Source organism: Macrobrachium nipponense, chromosome 9, assembly GCF_015104395.2.
Source record: "Macrobrachium nipponense isolate FS-2020 chromosome 9, ASM1510439v2, whole genome shotgun sequence".
In the NCBI taxonomy this organism is placed as follows: domain Eukaryota; kingdom Metazoa; phylum Arthropoda; class Malacostraca; order Decapoda; family Palaemonidae; genus Macrobrachium; species Macrobrachium nipponense.
In genome coordinates this window covers 83,399,728-83,422,699 of record NC_061110.1, presented here as the reverse complement: position 1 = coordinate 83,422,699, position 22,972 = coordinate 83,399,728, and the positions used below count along the sequence as shown (strand labels likewise).

General features: G+C 37.6%; 1 protein-coding gene across 1 annotated transcript in view; it reads right to left on the bottom strand.

The window, feature by feature from the left end:
* The window catches only part of LOC135217965 (glyoxylate reductase/hydroxypyruvate reductase-like), a 42,438-nt gene that overhangs the window by 10,217 nt on the left and 9,249 nt on the right, over positions 1-22,972 (bottom strand).

Below are 22,972 nucleotides of genomic sequence, written 5' to 3'. Positions count from 1 at the left end.
AGATGACGTCCTTAACCTAAAGAATGACCTGTTGAGGTTTGCTGTTTCGTTGAGGGACATGCACCAACGTCATTTTCATGCTAACTCAGAGATTTCGCTAGCTCAAACCCTAAGCGTCGCGGAAATGTTATCTTACGATGTGCAAAATAAAACCGCTGAGGCAGAGGAACTTGCTCGGGACTTGCTAATGTGGTCTGTGCGGCACAATACTCTAGAACGTCGCAACCCGCTTATTTTGGCTGGACTAAACATCTTAGGATCTGTTGCGAGTCTGGGCTTAGGAATTTCAAATCGCCTTAAGATAAATAATCAAAATAAAAGAATTGAGTTTTTGCAACACAAAACCGAATTAGCTTTGTCCGAACTTCGCAGCCAGTTATCCTCAATTAATCAAATAATGAGTTTGGTGAACGAACATTCTAGTAATATCGATCAGATTATGGAAGTTCAACACTTGCTGGCTACGTTAGCTTATTATAGTTCGAAAATAGATCATATCCGTATCAAAATATCACATTTTATTGAGAAATCAAAGGACTATGTAGAAGCTATTACATTAGCAACAAAAGGTGTGTTATCTCCACACCTTATGCCTATTAAGGATCTGACTTTAACTTTAGAGAACGGACGGGAGAAACTAGGTTATATTCCTTTATTAGACGCACATAAAGTAGAGTTTTATTATAGCCTAATATCAGTCAGCGTTGAAAATTATAGGATTATGATCACTATTCCTTTTGATTCTTCCGATGCTTGGCAATCATACAAAATAGCACCGTTTCCAACTTTCATGACGAATAACTCAAGTCCAGTAATATCCAATTTGACGGGACATGTTCTGATTTCTCCTGATAGGAAATCATTTACAGTCATTAAAGACTTAGATAAACTCACTCACTGTTCAGAAGCCATGAATAATAAAGTTTGTACAGCTGACTCTTTTGAATTCTATCCTATATCAATGGATTCATGTGAGTTAGGCATAGTGCTAAACGGCTCTCTCTCTCATACACGCGAAGGTTGTCTGAGGAAACTTTATCCCTTTTACAGTAATAAGTTCAATTACAGAATGAATAATGGCTCCTGGATCCGATACGACAAAGACGGTTTTCAAGTCGAATGCCCGGACGGGACCACCGCCCATTCCCAAGTCTTTGTAGCAGCTGATGGCTGTACAGGGACATCTACAAACTACACCGTCAGAGGGGTCAACACGATAATACGTGAAAAGACGTATTTTGCGAACTATACCTGGGCGACTACAATTATCCCATCACTACCTCTCCATACAACGCGCGGGTGGCTCATCGTTTGACGCAACTGGCTGAGATGAACCACGCGTCACCGACTTATGCAGGTGGAGAAAATCTTCGTTACTACGTGCTGCTGGCCGTGTTTAGCGTGACGGCTATATTGATTATCGCCGTTAACATCTTTGCTTGGCGTAGGTTGAGGCGTACACAGAAGGATCTCCAAGGAAACGTGTTGTCACGTCCAGATGACGTACCTGTTGTGCTCAAGGCGTATACATTCAGGGCCGCCTGAAACTGGCCATTTCATCTGGTGCCTAGGAAAATTGTCTGGAATTGTGTTGTGTGTGAAAAGCGGTCTGTACGCTGGCAAAATGTAGGACAAGAAAGACTCACGCCTTTGCATTTGAACAGTTAAAGTATCTCTCGGGCACCTAATAAAATATTGTAGCCCAATATATATAGATATCAATATACTCCTAAAAGTATTTTTCGGGCACCTAATAAAATATACCAGCCCTATGTATTAATCTGTGCACACTTATACTATTATACAATTGTACCATTATATTTATCTATTATAAGGAGTGACAAGTACTCTTTAACAATTATCCATGATCATGTTTTTGTTTACCCAATAACCGCTATTCTTAATCAGGTTACCTATTACCATAATCTACCAGTAACCGCTATTCTTAATCAGGTTACCTATTATCATAATCATCATGTATACATGTTAACCTTTTGATTTGTACCTTTTGATTTTTTTTGGTACACAATAATCATTATTATCAAACATGGATATATATTTTCCATGCATTTATCTTTGTTTATGAATATGTCCAAAAAGGGTATGTAACAGAACCTTTTTATGCATTTAATCGCTTGTTATGATTATATCTAATATATGTTACGAGCACACTCCTAAGAAACCATGCTTAAAGTAACTTTTGTTATTCAAGGCTTGAATGGTAGCTGACCGAGCCTAATGTAATAAATAACATTAATTGAACAGATAATTATATATATATCTGTAAATAGAATCCATGACCTGTGAGGTCATTGGCGAATTAGGAGCGTCCTACGTGACCAAGACAAATCTAGATCACGCTATGCAATGCCTGCAGTAGCCTGGTTTAAGTTTGTTTGAAAATGTCATCGTTTTGTATCTTGTTAACTATTCATAACACCTTCCATGGGAAGCGGTTGACCTGTTAACCTGCGCCGGAAACTTGTAACTTCCGAGCAGGCGGACTACGTATGTTTTTATGTGAATCGCTGAGATAGCTAATGTTTCGCTATCAACGTGATGCTCTAATACTTCAGTTCATTTCTAGCGATAAAACGGAACGGTCTCACGACCGAACTGTCTCTCTTGTTATGGAGTTCAGAAATAAAGTTGTTCTACTGTTATCAACTTATCCGTTTGAATCATCTCCTTTACTTTAAGAAGAACCACTCTACTAAGATATCACATAGGAGAAAGAAGGAACCAGAATGCTTACGAATGACAGTCGTAAGAAGAGACAACCAGTCTTTCGCAAAAGCGAAACGAACTACACTGTGACCGGTAGCATTATTTTCCCGACAGCCAGAAAAGAAAAGGAGGAAATTGATAAATAATTGGCTTCTACAGCGAAGGAGCAAAGGAAGTTCCAGAAGTATCTTCAAAGAGCTTTCTGGAGAACGAGCTATTTTCGAAAAACATTTCAATAATGAAGGTGAAATATCATGGCAACGACAAGATATGACGGCAAAATTAAGTGATAACTTTTCATTAAAAGGAAATAAAGATCATATAACTGAAAAAATTATTCGAAATATTTCTTATAAAAGCAATTTTTATCTCAACATATCATTATCTCATTCAAATATTACATAATGAAAAATACACAAATTAGCAATATTCCATATTTATATTGATGAATCATTTCACTAAACAACAACTTCTAAAATATTAGAGCTTACATTTAAACTCATCACTAGCTCCTCCCAATTTCTTATTGGGCCCGCCTACTGCTTTTTTTTATTAATGTTCTTTTTTCTGTTCTCACTTGTACTGACCACATAGCGTGTGAGCGTATGGATTTTCTTTTTTATCTTCTGTAATTTTGTTGTTAATCAAAATCACCTTTTCCCTTAGCTTCTTCTTTGCGGTGTCACGTTCATCTCAATTTTAATATGATTTTAATTCTACATTCCGTAAACATGGATAATGCTGATGATACCCTATGAAAAAACCGATCTCTTCTTTCCATTCCAAGGCGATACTGTAAAATAGTGCACTGAATGACAGCTGAGTCATTGACATATTAACTTCAGCCATCAAGCTTGCCTTGGCGAGTTGGTGGTACGGCATGTCGTGATGAGCAGTCCAGTAGGCGGGCCTAATAAGAAATTGGGAGGAGTTGGTGATGAGTCTTTAAACGTATGCAGTGTGCGGTGAAGCCTCCTAGTGTAATCTCACCCTTAAGGAAATTATTGGAGAATCATGTGTAACCACCCAAGTTTTGCAGGCTAAAATGATTGATGGATTCGTACCCTATGATGGCTGAGTTCGTTCAAAGTGAACAAGGAAAGCCCATGTTATTAGCGAATGGACATTTATTTGTTAAAGGCAAGCAAATGCAAGATAAAATTTGTAAATTACTGTAAATGTCGCGCTATAACAGTAAAAGAAGATGTTACCGTTTCTAAAGAACATAATCATGCAGGTGATCCAACTGGCGTAGAAGTGCGGAGATTTATTGAAAAAGTGAAAGACGACGCAAAAGGTACACGTGATTCCCCTTATTATATAATTCCAAATGCATCTTCGGATCTTAGCGCATCTGGAGCTCAGGGATTGCCAGCTGTCAACAGTATTAATCGCTCAATTAGAAGGGTTCGCCTAGAAGACAATTGTGGACTATCTACACCCTATCATAGGAAGGATATAGTATTTTCAGTCGAGTAGTATATGAGGACTTTCAAGAATGAAGATTTTCTTATTTTTGACTTGGGTCAGGAAGAAGGGAGTTTTCGGTCAAAAATGCTAGGGATTAATGGAACCATTTTATATAGATGGCAGCATTCGGGTGGACGTACAGCCAGTTACAAAAGCCTTGTCACCCCGCCAGGCCTGGCTAGGTGAGATCATGCCCTTCTTGCCCTGAAAGTGGCCCACGTTCAAACAACCAGTACATAATTAGAATGGTTCGAAAGGGAGGGGAAGGGAAATTACGTAATCACGCAAAGAAATGCAATATTGAATGAAATATTTATGGACAGAGAGAGAAAGAGAGATAGAGAGAGAGAGAGAGAGAGAGAGAGAGCGAGCTTTTATTCCTGTTTAGTTATTAATCTGACGGATATACTTGAGGCCTGCTTTAAGAAACATGTTATCATGTATTTTTTGGGAAATAATTATTATGAAATCTTATCACTTCGTATTGTTTTTAATCGTTATCACATTTTCCAAATAAAAATGCCTTAAATATTGTTGGAACTGAATATTCATATTAATATCATTCGGATGAAAATATCTTTTTTAATTATCCTATAAGCATCTCTCTCTCTCTCTCTCTCTCATTCCGTCCTCTGTCTTATATCGCCTGGATTGACTATATAAATAATGGTAGATGTTTGATATGTTATCTGGATGTGGCCAAGGATCACAAAACCGTAAATGGCTACTCTACCAACTTGTGCTAAGCTATATCTATTTGTGCCCTAGATTAACTGGACTATAATTACCTGTATTACCAATAATACTCATATCTGGTCACAAAGATGTTACACACCAGGTTTTGTAGCCGTGGGTTGTATAAGTCATCAAAACATCAATTTTGCAAGGATATTATTTTGTTAATTAATCTATGCTAAGAACACATTACTGGGTATGCTAATCTAGTACTACAGGATTTGTATTTATGGCATAAATTAGTTGAGTTACCATTATTTGAGTGTGATGGGTCACTTGGCTCCGCCCCTCACAACCTTCTAGGCTACTTATAGATATTATTTCAATTTGCTATATTTCTTATATTATAGAATATTATTATATTATTTCCGAAACTCTTTGAGAAAATAAATGATGTGAAATGAAATGCAGTGAAATGTGTGCATCGGTGCATTAACATAATGATGGTGAGGTATAAAGTATGTAGGTGTTGCAAAACTGTATACCATATTTAGTCTCAAATTATTTGGGGACAGTCTTTAGACCTGGGCAGATCGGTCACGTCTCTGCTGACCATCTCCCCCCCTTACCCACCCACCGCCACCCCCTGCCCTCCAGCTCACGCTTGCTCAGTGACTCACTCACTCCGCCTTTATTCGTGGCTTCAGCGGTAACGTCCAACACACCTTGTTGGTGTTCTCCCTCCAAGCTATTCAAGAAACCCTCCACTTTCGATTTCTCCTGTTCATTAGTCTTTTATAAAGCCATGTTTTTATTTTTTGTAATGAAAAATTGTAAACATTTGGAAAATAAATGGCATATGAAATACTGTCATCCGAGTATTATTGTACCTTCCAAAAACCATCCATCAGAACAATCTCATAATAGCTGTAAGACATTGAAATCCAAACATGAGGTGCGACAATAGAAGGATATTTATAACAAGGTGGGGGTTAAAGGTGATGGGGGACAGGTGACATTGGGTGACCTTAATTAATTAAAGTCTTGACGGGTTCGCTTATCAACATTTATAAGGTGATGATAGTAATACCTTTATTGATAGCAGTTCATATCAATGACTGTAAGTCGCCATCACGACGGGCACATAGCGTTATAGGGTTACTGAGATCATCTTTGTATATCTGGTTAATGTCTGTATAACTATTGTTTATGTTATGAATCCTGGTTTTCACACGAGGTAACGTGCCACACACATCCATGGACGAGCTGTATATAACGCCAGTGGTCTTGACAGTCGTGTTTGCAGCCTTTGAGGTATATGCTCAATAGAGTTGCCTTTGTTTGCTGCCGCCATCCCTACAAAAGTTGACATAGATAAGTATATAATACATAGATTATAGTGCACAACATTATGTTAGAACAGATATTCCAAACGTATAGATAAACACAATGACCTCGACTAACACTTACCTAAGTGTAGATAATCGTAATTGCCAAATAAACCTCCACAAAGGCTGCAAACACACGACTGTTAAGACCACTGGTGTTATACAGCTCATCCGTGGCTGTGTGTAGCACGTTACCTCGTGGGGGAACCAGGATTCATAACGTAAACAATAGTGAGGTATTAACCAGATATACAAAGATGATCTCAGTAACCCTATAACGCTATGTGCCAGTTGTGATGGCGACTTACAATCATTGATATTAACTGCTATCAGTAAAGGTATTACTATCATTACCTTATAAATGTTGATAAGCGAACCCGTCAAGACTTGAATTAATGTCACCCAATGTCACCTGTCCCTATCACCTTTAATCCTCATCTTGTTATAAATATCCTTCTATCCCCGCATCTCCTCATGTTCGGGATTTCAATGTCTTACAGTTATTATGAGATTGTTCTGATAGATCCTTTTTGGAAGGTAGAATAATATTCGGATGACAGTATTTCATACGTCATTATATTACCCAAAGGTTTCCAATTATTTTATTACATAAAATAAAAACATGGCTATGTAAAAGACTAATGAACAGGAGATATCGAAAGTGGTAGGTTTCTTGAATAGCTTGGAGGGGGAACACCAACAAGATGTGTTGGATATTAGCCGCTGAAGCCACGAATAGAGGCGGAGTGAGTGAGCAAGTGTGAGCTGGAGGGTGGGGTTAGGGGGGGGGGGATGGTGGTGGGGGAGATGGTTAGCTAAGATATGACTGATTTGACCAAGTCTAAAGACTCACCAAATAATTTGAGACACTACATAATACGTTAATAGTACATGGTTTTGCAACACCTATATACTTTATACCTCACCATTATTACTTTAACACACCGATGCACACATTTCACTGCATTTCATTTCACATAAATTATTTTCATAAATTGTTTCGGAAATATAATAAATATTCTATAATATGAGAAATATAGCAAATTGAAATACTTTCTATAAGTAGCCTAGAAGGTTGCGAGGGGCGGAGCCACGTGGCCCATCACACTCAAATAATGGTAACTCAACTAATTTATGCCATAAATACAAATCCTGTAGAACTAGATTAGCATATCCAGTAATATGTTCTTAGCATAGATTAATTAATAAACTATCCTTGCAAAATTGATGCTTTGATGGCTTATACAACCCACGGCTACAAAACCTGGTGTGTAACATCTTTGTGACCAGATTTGAATATTATTGGTAATACAGGTAATTATAGTCCAGTTAATCTCGGGCACAAATAGATACAGCTTAGCACAAGTTGTTAGAGTAGCCATTTACGGTTTTGTGATCCTTGGCCACATCCAAATAACATATCAAACATCTACCATTATTTATATAGTCAATCCAGGCGATATAAGACTGAGGACAGAATGTGAGAGAGAGAGAGAGAGAGAGAGAGAGAGAGAGAGAGAGAGAGAGAGAGAGAGAGAGCTGCTTATAGGATAATTAAAAAGGATATTTTCGTCTGAATAATAATATTATTAATTGTCAGTTCCAACAATATTTAAGGCATTTTTATTTAGAAAATGTGATAACGATTAAAAACAATATGATGAGATAAGATTTCGTAATAATTATTTTCCAAAAAATATATGATAACATGTTTCTTAAAGCAGAAGGTCTCAAGTATATCCGTCAGATTAATAACTAAACAGGAATAAAAGCTCTCTCTCTCTCTCTCTCTCTCTCTCTCTCTCTCTCTCTCTCTCTCTCTGTCCATATATATTTCATTCAATATTGCATTTCTTTGCATGATTACCTTAATTTCCCTCCCCCTCCCTATCGAACCATTCTAATTATGTACTGGTTGTTTGAACGTGGGCCACTTTCAGGGCAAGAAGGGTATGATCTTACCTAGCCAGGCCTGGCGGGGTGAGACCGCTTTTGTAACTGGTTGTACAAACAGTAACAAAATCGAGACAGGTGAACAGGAAACAAGAATTGGCAAGGAATCTAAAGGAAGGGTAGGCAGTGTAAACAAGGATTGTTTTAGCCTACTATTTTTGCTAATCACAAGAGTATATACGAGACTAACAAGGTTCGTAGCAATGGAAATCCCAAACAATGAAATAGTGGGAGAATGTCATCACTTCATCGTGTAGATAACGGTATTTATATAGCATAAAGGACTGAGAAAAAAGTATATGTCGTATTTTTATGTTTGGCTTGAAAATAGGTGAGCGTGTGGGCTTGCAATAAAACTCCATGCGCTTATTAATTCCCAAATATTGAATTTATACTTATGTATACACGCATATAGAAGGGGAAAGGCAGCAAGATCCAGAATAAAGGAAACTGCGTAAGAAACAGCGACGAAGGAATGCAATAAGGAAGTGAATGCTAGACAGACAGAAAGGATTTCTGCGCAATTACAATGATTACTTGCCCTCCCCTACAAGTGGTCTCGCTCTTGTCAACATGTGCGCACGTGATACACTAGTTTTGTTTGCACGTTAGCGTCCCAGAATGTTAAGTTTATGCTATAATTCCAGTGGTAAACTGGTATTTGTCTGTTAAAACTATTGTACTCCTATTTACGATTTGACGTAGTTTGGCTCAGTAAGAAAAACAAAAAAATTCTTTCCTCTGATTATGACTTCTTCATTGCATGATTGCTCCCAAGACTGTGGTAAATGATTTGCCTTTTTGACGAAGATGTATGTAGGGATTCTAATGTGGATCTGTTATCTATGTGTTTAATTCTATCTTTTATCCGAATAGTAATCGAACTATATTTTATCATGACACTTCCACTTTTATGTCAATGAAGAAAAACGCGAATTTTCTTCTCCATTTACGCTTAATTTCGGGGCACGTTCGTGTTACCAACTTCTTGGTGTGTGAATTTTACTACGCGTGTCTTGATGCATTTGAGTTTCAATAAAAGGGAAGATGTGATGCAACTCGAACCTTACTTATTTCATTACGCCTTTCTAGGGCCACGGTGGTTAGCAAAACCGAAATACTTTGGTTGACAAGCAATTTTGGTACGGCGCTCTTTCAAAGTACTCCATTATGCCTCTACTGCACAAAAGAAACGGTCTTGGGCAATCATAGTTTGATTTAAGATAACGATCTTTCGAGGAACATTCGTAGATAATTATCCTTGTTGTCTCCTCGTTGACGCTAAATTCCTTTCCTCATAAAAAAAACTCCCTTAGGCGTATAAACGTGATTCCCCACTCAAGTTGTAGAAACAAAATTACGTTGACTAATCCTTGATTACGCGAATTCTCTCTCTCTCTCTCCCTCTTTCTCACGACAAAAATCGAAAGCATAAGAATTATACAGAATATCGCATGCAACGCTCATCAAAGGTTGTCGCTTGACTGTGAAATTATGGCCCTCAAAACGTCGAACGAACCAGATATTAGGCACTTTCCTGAAATCTCACATTGCAACAAACTAGCACTCCTTCTCTCTCTCTCTCTCTCTCTCTCTCTCTTTCTCTTTTGAAACTTTTTTTGTACAGCTACAATAATTACTGGGCGAGTTGTCGTTGTTGTTTAGAGCATGCCCACTTCAGAGTGCTTGCAAAAAGCAAAGGTAAGGCAAACTCGTGAACGAGAGAAAACGACCTTGAATGTATATTACAGCTGCTCTGAAGTGTAACCCCCGGGTATATGCTCCTAACACGTCGCTGAATATCTTTTGACGTGTTACTTTTCAGTAGTAAAAGAGGTCTTGCATACGATCTTCAGACGAAGATGGAACTGGGACAGTAAGTTCCCAAATCATTGTCTTTCTGACTGACCTGAATTTCGAAGCATGGCCCAGTCAAGGAGCTTCTCACAAGGAGATGATGTCAGCAATTGCCGAGGCTATGGTTATCACAACAGAATTTGGGTTTTACAGTCCACTCACGCCTCTAAGGTCAGCAATACACGTACCTTCCTACTGTAGTCTCTCTCTCTCTCTCTCCAGATTACTGAATTCTAGTTCAAATAGATCGATGCATTAAACAATTGTGCTTTTCTCATTAAGTATTCTAAAGCTTAATTCTATCATTCAAACTACAACGCAGCAGTGTAGTACTTTCGCTAATGTGTTCCAGACATGAGAGTTATTTTAAGGAGAATCAAGACTTAAACACGACCCCATTCATATTATTGGAAGCACAATTGGTTTCTTAGAAGACTTACCACGGCCTTAATGATTGTAATTTTCTCATTATGTATTCTAAAGCTTAATTTTATCGTTCAAACTACAACGCAGCAGTGTAGTACTTTCGCTAATGTGTTCCAGGTATGAGAGTAATTTTAAGGAGACCCAAGACTTAAACACGACCCCATTCATATTATTGGAAGCACAATTGGTTTCTTAGAAGAATTTCTACACTTAACGATTTCGCTTCTTGAATTTCTCGAGGCAATCTGCCTTATGTTCACTCTGCTTTTTTTTTTCTTTTCGTTTTGTTTCTGAAAATAACACATGAACTATATCTCGCTCAAAACCTAATTTTACACTTTTCCTCCCCAGCTGTCACTCGTGCATATTCATCCATAAATCTGGAAAGGAAGCAAAGGCAGTTTTTTTTATTGTAAAGGAACCTTGATAACTGAATTTCGAGGCAGGATTTAGGAAAGTATGGTGTTGAAACGTCCTCTTCAGTCCATTACTTATTTCAGTATTGTTTTGTCAAGTACATCAGGTGTTATTATACTGTTCCTAAACATTTTTATTTATCAGCTTTATTTGCATCATCTGTCCTTCTTCTTGATTTTCCAGACCTTTGGAGAAGATCGTAAATGTGCCAAAGATTAACTGAATATTTGTTAGGGCAACTCGATGGATTAATCTGACACTGATTCATTAGTCTCCTCCCGATAGAGCCTGTTGTAATTTTACATGATATTTTGGTTCAGTACAAGTGTAGCTATACGTGAGTAAAACCATAACATACATATACTTAGATAATTACACATAATTTTGGAAAGTATTTTTACCTAAAATCTAGTTACAAATATTAAGTGTTCCAGAAAAGACTTCATTTCAAATCGCTGTCAGTGACTTAACGCACTTGAATTGTACATAAAATTACCCGGAAGTGTTCTGTAGGAACCTTTTCGTTAAGCGTCTTCGCTATAAAAATTATTTCCTAATGCTTTCCTTACCTTCCAGGATGTCATCCTTTATTGTGTGAGAGAGAGAGAGAGAGAGAGAGAGAGAGAGAGAGAGAGAGAGAGAGAGAGAGAGAGAGAATACAAGTAATCTTAACCTAATCCTTAATTTGACTGCATTCAGTACAAGATGTGTTTGCTTTTTGCAATGTCAATCGGTAGCACTTTCATTTCATGTGCTACTTCTTGCTCATTTTGTCTGACAAATTTCGCTTAGTGATGGAGTGTTAATGAAAATGAAGGAAAGGAAGAACATTGTTAAGCAAGAAACGATGTTCCTCAAAATGCCCAAAATAGTCAATATTTTTTTTTTTAAATACGAAACATACCTACCCTGCGTAATTCTGTTGAATTCTAAAGATCTCTCTTGTATTCAGTCGTCTTAGAAAGTGAATGGCGATGACATCCAGTTCTTGTTTTTCTTCTTGTTTGCTTCTTCGTTGATTGATTGATTTATAGATCTTAGCCATGCGCTGAAACGGTAATTGGTAGTTTGGAAGGTGTAACAAGAGGAAAACCTCGCAGTTGCACTATGAATAAATTGTTAGTAGAGGGTGGACAGTAAGATGGAAGAAAGAGAATATGAACAGAGGAACAGTAAAAGGAATGAAAGCATTCGCAGCTAGGGGGCCGAAGGGATGCTGGGAAGAACCTTAAGTTATGCCTGCAACGCACTGCATGAGGTGCACTGACGGCACTACCCGGCCATGGGTTTGCTTGTTTGTTGGCCGCCTTCCTTCTTTCTCCTGGCATACGCGAAAGCTCTCGCCCCTCTTTTCTGCTGATTTCCTCTGGCATGAACTGAACCCCAGCAACCATAGACATTATCCGGCTTAAACCGGTCCTTGTTAGAGCGCACATATACACAGCGATGTCATGCAACATTTTCCAAGGCCTTTCATCAGATAACGCACGAAATTAAGAGTGACGCCAGCTCGGTGTCATTTTTGTTTGCTTGATCATGTCATGCGGACAGTATTGCTACGTGCTCTAGAGGTCAGTTCTGATAGGACGACGCATCTTTATTTTAGAGCAATATGGAAGTTTGTTTTGATTTTTAAACGGTGACATCAATCGCGGAGGGCGACCTTGAAAACCGACAAAAGTACTAGACGATTCATTTGACTCTTGGGTTGTCATGACTGCACCTGCTGATCGAGCCTGATTCTTATCACTGTTGTCTCTTTATCCTTTCCACTTTCCCTCCCTTTCCTGTAGAACACGAAAGCTCTCGCAGTCACAATCGCGTACGTGCACGCATATTTATGTGTAGTATTTGTTTGTGTGTGCATATATCGCCCTTCATTTGTGTCTGTGCGCAGTTTTTCTTCTGATGAAGTCAGATGAAGAACTTGCCTAGGCAGATCATTAAATTATCTAGTCCTCACATTGCATCACAGAAAGGTTCTCTTTTTAGACGTGTGTGGGGTCAAGGTGAAGAGCAGAGTCGTGACGCATCGTTTGGCATTCTTTTGCCTGCGTTTGTTGGCTTCGCTTTCCCGCAGACTTTATTCCTGCAGCTGTTTGTTTTTATCTCTCCCTCATTTCTCTGGTCTAATGTATCTGTCTTTCTCCTCAGTCAGTCTAGTGTATCTGTCTTTCCCCTCAGTCAGTCTAGTGTATCTGTCTTTCTCCTCAGTCAGTCTAGTGTATCTGTCTTTCTCCTCAGTCAGTCTAGTGTATCTGTCTTTCTCCTCAGTCAGTCTAGTGTATCTGTCTTTCTCCTCAGTCAGTCTAGTCTAGTGTATCTGTCTCTCCTCATTCAGTCTAGTGTATCTGTCTTTCCCCTCAGTCAGTCTAATCTAGTGTATCTGTCTCTCCTCTCCCAGTCGTCCAGTCCAAGGTCCATTGTATCTGTCCTCTCGTCCAGTCTTAGTGTATCTTGTCTTTCCTCCTCGTCCAGTCTAGTGTATCTGTCTTTCTCCTCAGTCATCTGTGTATCTGTCCTTTTCTCCTCATCAGTCTATCTAGTGTATCTGTCTCTTCCTCCAATTCAGTCTAATTATTAATTTTCTTCCTTCCCCTCATTCACGTCTAATCTAGTGTATCTTCTCTGTTCTCTTTCTCCAGTCAGTCAGTGTTCGTTTCTTTCCTCTCAGTCAGTCTAAGTCTATTGTATCCGCTCTTAGTTTCAGTCTAGTGTTATTCTGTCCTTTCTCCTCAGTCAGTCTAGTCTAATCTGTCTTTCTCCTTAGTCAGTCTAGTGTATCTGTCTTTCTCCTCAGTCAGTCTAGTCTAGTCTATGTCATGCTCCTCAGCTGGGCGACTGATTCTACTCGGTATCGCACAAGCTCAAGACACTGGTGATTTGTCACTTAGAATTTTATACATTTATGCACACTCTACACACACACATATACATAAAGCTATTGGGATCTTTCCTTGATAGTGACCCCAATATCTTTATGATATTTACAGTCTTTTGCTTGTGTTTTCTCTGTAATCCCCAACGGGCTTGTACTAAACACGCCACAAAGGTGGATGCATACCCGGTTAATACCCATTGGGGGGGTGGTCACTGTCTATGAAAGATCCAAATATTGTTAACGAAATTGAAGGATAAATTAAGAAACGCGATTGCTAAAGGGTGATATTCACAGAAACCAATATTACCTCAGGTCGGTTGACGGTATAATACCTTTGGATAGTTGGTCTAGAATGCTTGCACAACAAAGTGACTCGTACGAAGCACTGTTGTATTTGTAGGTTCCACTTCACTTCCTTCTTTATGCAGAGACCTCCTATCGACCTTTATTCAGTCCACTATGCGGGCCTCTTTTATACGTCAATATTTTTTCTTTAAATGACCTTGACGGCCTCTAGTGGTTCAATTATCACTAACAAGACACTATTTTCTAATGTTCTCATTCATTTGTCATTTAGATGGGCAGCTTTCACAAAAATGATGATTAACATCTATAAGTTTAATGGCGTGAAACCCAGAAATTGGACTATCATGCTAACATGACAGTAATGTTGGCGAGTAATTTATGCATAATTGTCTCACACGAAGACGGTTTCGTTCGTTGAAGATTTTGCACAACTTATAAATTCAGGTATTCAATGTTATACCCCTAACTGATCCCTTCTCGGCCTTTCACGATTTTAAACAACATCCAGGAGACGTACAGGAAAAGCGTCTCTCTGCGCACACCACACACACACACACACACACACACACACACACATATATATTAATATTATTATTAATATATATATCTAATATATATATATCTATTCATATATATATATACAAAAGAAATTTAATAACATTGCACTTTCGTTCTTGGAAAAAATGTTAACATCCAAAAAAAAAAAAATGTAATATGACCTTCAACGAGGGCAAGGACTGTTGTGAAATAGTGTTGTGAAATATGCTCAGTGTTTGACTGTGAACTTTAAATGTAATGCTTGAACGTACGCATGCAGCAAGAGGAAGGAAGAGGAGAGCCAGGCAAATAAGAAGCAAGGAACGAAAAACACCAAGAATGTTGTATAAGATAATGAGACAACGAAAACCGCTGAATTGCTGAAATGGGCTAGATTTTACGCAAATATACCGCTGAGTTATGTAAAAGAGAATTACGTTCATTCACTGTACGTGAGGACAAGGTATAAGGCACATGAAGCTCATTTGAGAAGTTGAGAAAAAACCACAATACAAACTCAACGGCATCCAGACAGCCACACTGTTCAATGAATGATATAATAATAACAAAGTGTGGCAAACGTATAATGGTAGCCATGAGTCAAGTATTCACGACAGGTCGAACAGTAAAGAAGCTGTGGTACTAATGATAGCAACCGTGCTGGCATAAGGCTACCTTAATCTATAACAACAGCAGCAGCATGTGCAAAAAGAAATAGAAAACAAATGTGTCATTGGCGGGAATATCGTTTAAGAACACAGCATTATATAACTGAAAGGTTGATAATCAAAATTGGTTATGACAAGAGCTCACTTCATAAAAAACGCGACATAAAAAGATACAAAATAGTAATATATATATAGATCATAATATAATCACATACAATAGGGCTTTCAATGGAGTATATAGTAATGCGGGTTTGCAAATGATAATAATAATAATAATAATAATAATAATAATAATAATAATAATAATAATAATAATAATAATAATAATAATGCTAACAGCGGCGCAAGATCAGGCCCTAAGAACCAGATATGTTCAAAGAAACAATAGATGGAAATAATTTCTCACCCATATGCAGGAAGTGGAATATGAAAAAAAAGAGACCATGAACCACATAGCAAGCGAATGCCCAGCACTTGCACAGAACCAGTACAAAGAGAGGCATGATTCAGTAGCAAAAGCCCTCCACTGGAGCCTGTGCAAGAAACACCAGCTACCTTGCAGTGCTAAGCGGTACGAGCACCAACCTGAGGGAGTGATGGAAAACGATCAGGCAAAGATCCTCTGGGACTATGGTATCAGAACAGATAGGGTGATACGTGCCTGTAGGCCAGACGTGACGTTGATTAACAAAATCAAGAAGAAAGTATCACTCACTGATGTCGCAATACCATGGGACACCAGAATAGATGAGAAAGGAATAGAAAAAATTGATAAGTATCAAGACCTGAAAATAGAAATAAGAAGGATATGGGATATGCCAGTGGAATTGATTGATTGATTTGTTAATTCTTACTGGCGTCGCAACAACGAGGTTATTGACGCCGATGCCAGTGGAAATTGTACCCATAATCATAGGGACACTAGGCGCGATCCCGAGATCCCTGAAAAGGAACCTGGAAAAATTAGATGCTGAAGTAGCTTCAGGACTCATGCAGAAGAGTGTGCTCCGGGAAACGGCGCACATAGTAAGAAAAGTGATGGACTCTTGAGGAGGCAGGATGCAACCCGGGACCCTACACAATAAAAACCACCTAGTCGAATAGGATGACTGTGATAGACAAAAAATAAATTAATAATAATAATAATAATAATAATAATAATAATAATAATAATAATAATAATAATAATAATAATAATAATAATAATAATTTGCTGAGAATACTAAGAGGTGTTGCAAATATCTCCATCAGCAAAACGATCCAGAGGCAGTTGACTTGAGATGGTTCGTTCATGAAGAAAGAAAGGAAAAAATGTAGATTATTAAAATAGACTGAAGCGACGGACGCTAGATGGGCAAGAAGAACTGGAAGACCAAGGGCGTGCTGGACTGCTGGAATGAATCGAAATCACCAGTTCAAGACTAAAGCGATCCAAATATGGGCGTTAATGACAGTTTGGTGGTGTTGCCTCATGATGCGGTTTGTGAAATAGGAGAGTATTTTGCAATTATTCCTGCTATTCGATCAGTAGCTAGAGGATAGATAATAATACGTTTTGTTTTCGCTTCCGAAGTTAAAACCGCCTTGTCAGGAAAAGAGCTTTTACCTGACGCGAAAACACATAAACAGCAACACATTCATACATACAAGACACACACACACACACACAAATATATATATATATATATATATATATATATATATATATATATATAGATACTATATATATATAGTGTGTGTGTGTGTAAATTTGTGCGCACGTGGGTATATATGCTTGAGTTGTTCAAGCGTGTTTTCATGACACGATAAATAAAAGTGGGTCGGATTGTAGCTCTTCCACGCTGCCTGTCCTGTTTTATATATATATATATATATATATATATATATATATATATATATATATATATATATATATGTGTGTGTGTGTGTGTGTGTGTGTGTGTGTGTGTGTGTGTTGCTGTTCATGTGTTTTCGCGTCAGGTATATATATATATATATATATATAATATATTATATATATATATATATATATATATATATATATATATATATACACATACTAAGAAATCACAAAAGTAAGCACGCGATTTGGTTTATTAGCTGAAGTCACAGAGAAAATTTTAAAAAGAAAAGACAGAATGCCAAGTACTTTCGTGTATTTAACACATATTCGGGGCACAAAGATATATATATATATATATATATATATATATATATATATATATATATACGTATATATATATATTGGGATACAATCCACAATGAAGTAAAATCCTCTTGTAGTTTAAAATATATATATATCTTGTACAGGATTAAAGCTTTCGACCATCAACTGTGGTCTTGTTCACTAGACTTTATTGAACAAGACCACAGTTGATGGTCGAAAGCTTTAATCCTGTACAAGATATATATATTTTAAACTACAAGAGGATTTTTCTTCATTGTGGATTGTATCCCCATTTACTTAGAGGTACGACATAGTACCTGGCTTCTGCTTATAATATAATAATATAATTAATATTATATATATATATATATATATCTATATATATAAATATATATATATATAGATATGAAAACAGGATAAATATATTGAAACAGGGATAGCAGAGAGCAGCAAGAGAGAGAGAGAGAGAGAGAGAGAGAGAGAGAGAGAGAGAGAGAGAGAGAGTATTCAACCCACTTTTATTTACAATTTTTTTTGGGGGGGTGAGGTGGGGGAAAGGGACAAACCCTGGTAGACGTATAAAAAATCGACCAATAATCAAACACACTACTTCCTGTTGTTAACGACCGACGATGTTGAAAAACGTCTCTTATTTGAATGCTGAAGGTGCAAAGTGTTTTGAACTCAATAAAAAATAAAAAATAAAATTATACATAAACAAAGAATGAACGAGCTACGCAAACGCAAAAATTCGCCTCGTTTTCCTGTTAGTTGCTTCTGTTCAGACTCCGAAAGCGAAGACAATTTCGTTCGTTTTCATGGATTAGGAAGAGTTAGAGAAGAAACGGGTCATCTGAGTACAGCGCTATATCTTGACCAGTCATGATTAAGCAATTTGTCCCTGACAAATAGTTGCGTGAGACTCAGAGCCTCTTTTATGAAGCAGTAGGTCATAAACTCAGTAGGAAGGTGTCGTAATATTTTACCGCTTGCTTTTTATTAAGCCTTAAATGTCTTAATCATAACTGCCCCGTTAAGAAGGAGACCAGCGATTTGTTTGTTTGGTTGGTGTTTTTACGTTGCATGGAACCAGTGGTTATTCAGCAACGGGACCAACAGCTTTACGTGACTTCCGAACCACGTCAGAACAGAGATTAAAAGAGGAAAATGCCTTGTCTTGTATATAATAATAATCATCATCATCCTCATCATAATAATAATAGGTAATACTGTTAAATAAAATGGCATGATTAAGCGAATAATATATAAAATCAATTCGCTTAATTCTGTCATTGTATTTAACAGGATTTGTCTAAAAGAGGGTCTTCTACCAAAATAATAATAATAATAATAATAATAATAATAATAATAATAATAATAATAATAATAATAATAATAATAATAATCATAATAATGATCATAATAATAATCATAATTATTATTATTATCATTATTATGATTATTACTATTATTATTATTATTATTATTACCTGAAAATGATAGCCATTTTAATGATGATGTTAATGATAATAAGGATAATTTATAATTATTCTATGTATATGGCCCTGCTGAAATAAATTATATTATTATTATTATTATTATTATTATTATTATTATTATTATTATTATTATTATTATCTTTAAAGGATAGCCGTCTTAATGGCGTTTCTCATTTTCTCTGTTTGCGATTTCCTTGATTATCCGGACAAATTTCTTCTCACTAGCAGTTAAACCACACAGAAATGATGAAGATCTTAAAGCAGGTAGCTCCTGGTCAGGTATCTATGAGTAACAGAGCAGAGTTAAAGGGGAGGAGAGATCACAAATGAAGAGAATAAGGAAGATTAAAGAATAAGCAAGTTATCCCCAACCATTCTGAACGATATGGAAATTATCTGGACTTTTTTTTATTACTTATATTTTATAGGTTGTTCAAGATGGCATAGGGGTAACAAAATGAATTTGTAACAGTCGTTAAGTCGGGAGGCTAACGTTAAATTATTATGTAATTTCTTGTAGACTACGATTGATTTAGAGATTAATTGATTTACAGATTGATTGATTTATAGACTTTCGGCATACATGCCAAGCACTGGTGCAACTAAGGCCATTCAGCGCTGAAACGGACATTGGCAGTGAAAGGGTTTGAAAGGTGTAACAGGGGGAAAACCTCGCAGTTGCAATATGAATCAATTGTTACGAGATGGAAGAAAGAAAATATGAATGGAAGTACAGAACAAGGAATAAAAGGGGGTTGCAGCTAGCGACCGAAGGGACGCTGCAGTGAGCTTCAAGTAATGCCTTAAGTAATTATTGACTGCGATGATGGCTTGTTTAGCGATGCAGAGAAATATCAAATAATCATTTTATTGGAGAAACAAATCCACAGTTATGCAAGGGTACGTATGTTTAGAAATAAATATGTACAGAGAGCTTTCGGGAACTTGCTCCATTAGTCGCATGAATGGCTGGTTCAAAGCTCTATATATACGAGGGCCTTCCAGGAAACTGTGTTGGAGGCTGACCTCGAACTGAGCGATAAACTCAGTTCCCTTTAGCATCCAGTTCCTCGAGGGTCTTGATTGGTGGTGGCATCTGAAGTGCTTGTAGGTGGCCTCCTCCTCCTCCTCCTCTATGTGACGGGAAATCCTTTTAAAAATGGGCACCGTTATTATGTCTATGTAGTAGTGAGGCTTCCTCACTTATCAAGACATTCGAAGCAATGGACGATCTTGTGCTTCCCCAGGGAATCCACCATACAGTGGGGATGGTCTTCTTATAGTCTTATAAAATCTAATGCGACTTATGTTCGTCTCTGGGTGCGTTCTCCCCCCACCCCCAACTTGTCTATTGAAAGGACCTTGCTGATGGATTAAAGGATGGTGCTCTTTATACCAATGTTCCAATTAGATAGGGATACATCAATGAAAATTATTTTAGCAATCAAGACTATTCTACAGAGCTTGGAAGTTCCGTTCCAATACTTACATGGTACACGTTCGCTCTGAGCAATGCGCCAGCATCTTAAGATTAGAGTGCTAACTGTACTGTTTAGCTCCTTAATAAGTTTTCTCTTTTTTAGGTCCATCGTAAGATTCCTTGGGAACTTTGATAAGCAATTTTAGTTTAGTTAAACAAGACGTAAATACAAGACATTTTTTGCTCCTTAGCATTATTAATTTTTCTCGATAAATTAGTGGGTTCTCGTAGGTTAGTTTTGAGGAAGCCCATCGAAGGGTTTCCATCATATAGAAGCCTAGATGCCGCATCGGCCGGCCGGACATACGTCATCAGGTCCGCCATCTTGGCGCGGTAATTCAAACAATGCAGCAGGCTGCAGTATATGACGTTTTTTCGCCACTATTCGCTTAATATTGCACGGATTTTCTTGTCTGATGGTTCGTTACAAAGCTTACATAATTCCCTACAAGGCTCTAATAAAATAAAGTTGTTCCTTATTGTTTGAAAGTTAACTTGCAATGACTTTGTTTTAGCCGGTAGGGGGAAGGGGGGCTAGTTGTACACAAATGTTAATATTTACCCATAACTATTGCTGTAAACAATAATTTGAAATGCTGTGATAAGACAGATTACTAAAGTAGGCCTACAGCTATGGATCTGTGCAACTTAAGTAAAATCTTTGTCTCTCGAAGTGCTCTGTTAAAATATCCCCCAATATAATTTTTGGCACAGGCCTACAAGTTTAAGTCATAAAACTGTAGGGTTGAGCCTAAAATAAACTACAGTAGGCCCTAGAATAACTACAGTTGGCCCTAGAATAACTAGGATTTCTGTGTTATCTAGCCTTTGCATCTCTGCCTGCTCCTTTGAGCCTGGGGGGGAGGGGGTTCTTCCAATTTTTTGGAACGGGATGCTCCTCAGTGAATTCTGACCTCTAGACCTGGCTTTGGAAAATTTAGGGGGGATCAAGAGACCTGGTCTAGTGGCAAAAGTAACCTATCTCTAGACCTAATTTTATAAGGTGAAATAATTATATAGAACTTAAATTTCCACAAAACTACCTTTAATTTGCTCAGACTAGGATATATCATTATGGCAAGCATTAATAGTTCAATATAGCTCATCTCTAGACCTGTGTTGTCAAGGACCCAAATTATTATACCTTATTTGGGATAAGGGCCTGGGCCATCTCTATACTTCTACCCTTCCAGAAGGGGACCCATCTATAGACCAAAATTGCCAAAATGAGCCAATCCTGACGAGCAACCCTGTATACCCGGTCATAGTAAACCACCCCCCCCCCACCGAGCCTTTGAGCCTAGGCCACAATCATAAGGCCAGTCTAATTTTTTTTCAGCTAACTGTTCATTGGTTTGGTCACACATGTAAACTTAAAGCTATGGGTGGCCTTATGGGTCATTAAGCCTATACTTTGAAGTAACAACTCTCAAAATATATTGCACAATGATTTATTTTCATGATATTTGTTCTTACATTGAATGTATACATAACATTTATTGTACATCTGTGCATTTATTTATAAATATTCCCAGCAGTTTAAACAAGTTTTTTTTTCATTGCTGTTTCCAACAGTTTAATGATACTACATTGTAATGATAATCTATATGTATTGATATGAAATTAGCAGGCTATATCAAAACATCAACAAAAACTCATTATGTGCCTTGCTTGGCCATTTAGTTCTTATTACTAGGACCAAATTAACTCTTTAATATTACATAGCTATAATGCAATCTAGAAACATCAAATTAGTGTCCAACATACACGATTTACCCTATTGACCTAATGGCCCTTAAACAATATTGTTTTAACCATTTTTTTTTCGTAGGCTGTCTTATCACAGCATTTCAAATTATTTTACAGCAATAGTTATGGGTAAATATTAACATTTGTGTACAACTAGCCCCCCTTCCCCCTACCGGCTAAAACAAAGTCATTGCAAGTTAACTTTCAAACAATAAGGAACAACTTTATTTTATTAGAGCCTTGTAGGGAATTATGTAAGCTTTGTAACGAACCATCAGACAAGAAAATCCGTGCAATATTAAGCGAATAGTGGCGAAAAAACGTCATATACTGCAGCCTGCTGCATTGTTTGAATTACCGCGCCAAGATGGCGGGCCTGATGACGTGCGCCAGCCTATTCAGCTAGCGGCCGATGCGGCATCTAGGCTTTTATATCCGTGGTTTCCATCTCCTTTGGCTGGACGAGAATGTTAATAGGAGAGTTTGCTCCACTGCCACCTCATCGAGCAGCGTGTACAATTGGTAGTTGGCCCAAGGTTCACCTGCTATTCCGTGAGTTAACCGATCGGCTACTACTATAAAGGGCTTCAGCATATTTTAAGGAACCGCAGGAAGCAACTGAACATTAAGTCAAAATGAATAACAGAAGTTATCCTAAGGCGATTCTGGAGGGAGACTTTAGGCCCTGGTTAGGCCGAGGCTGGCCTCTGGTGCTTCGCACTGGAGCTCGGAGTTCCACTTCTGTTTCATCAGGATTAGACCAAATTATAGA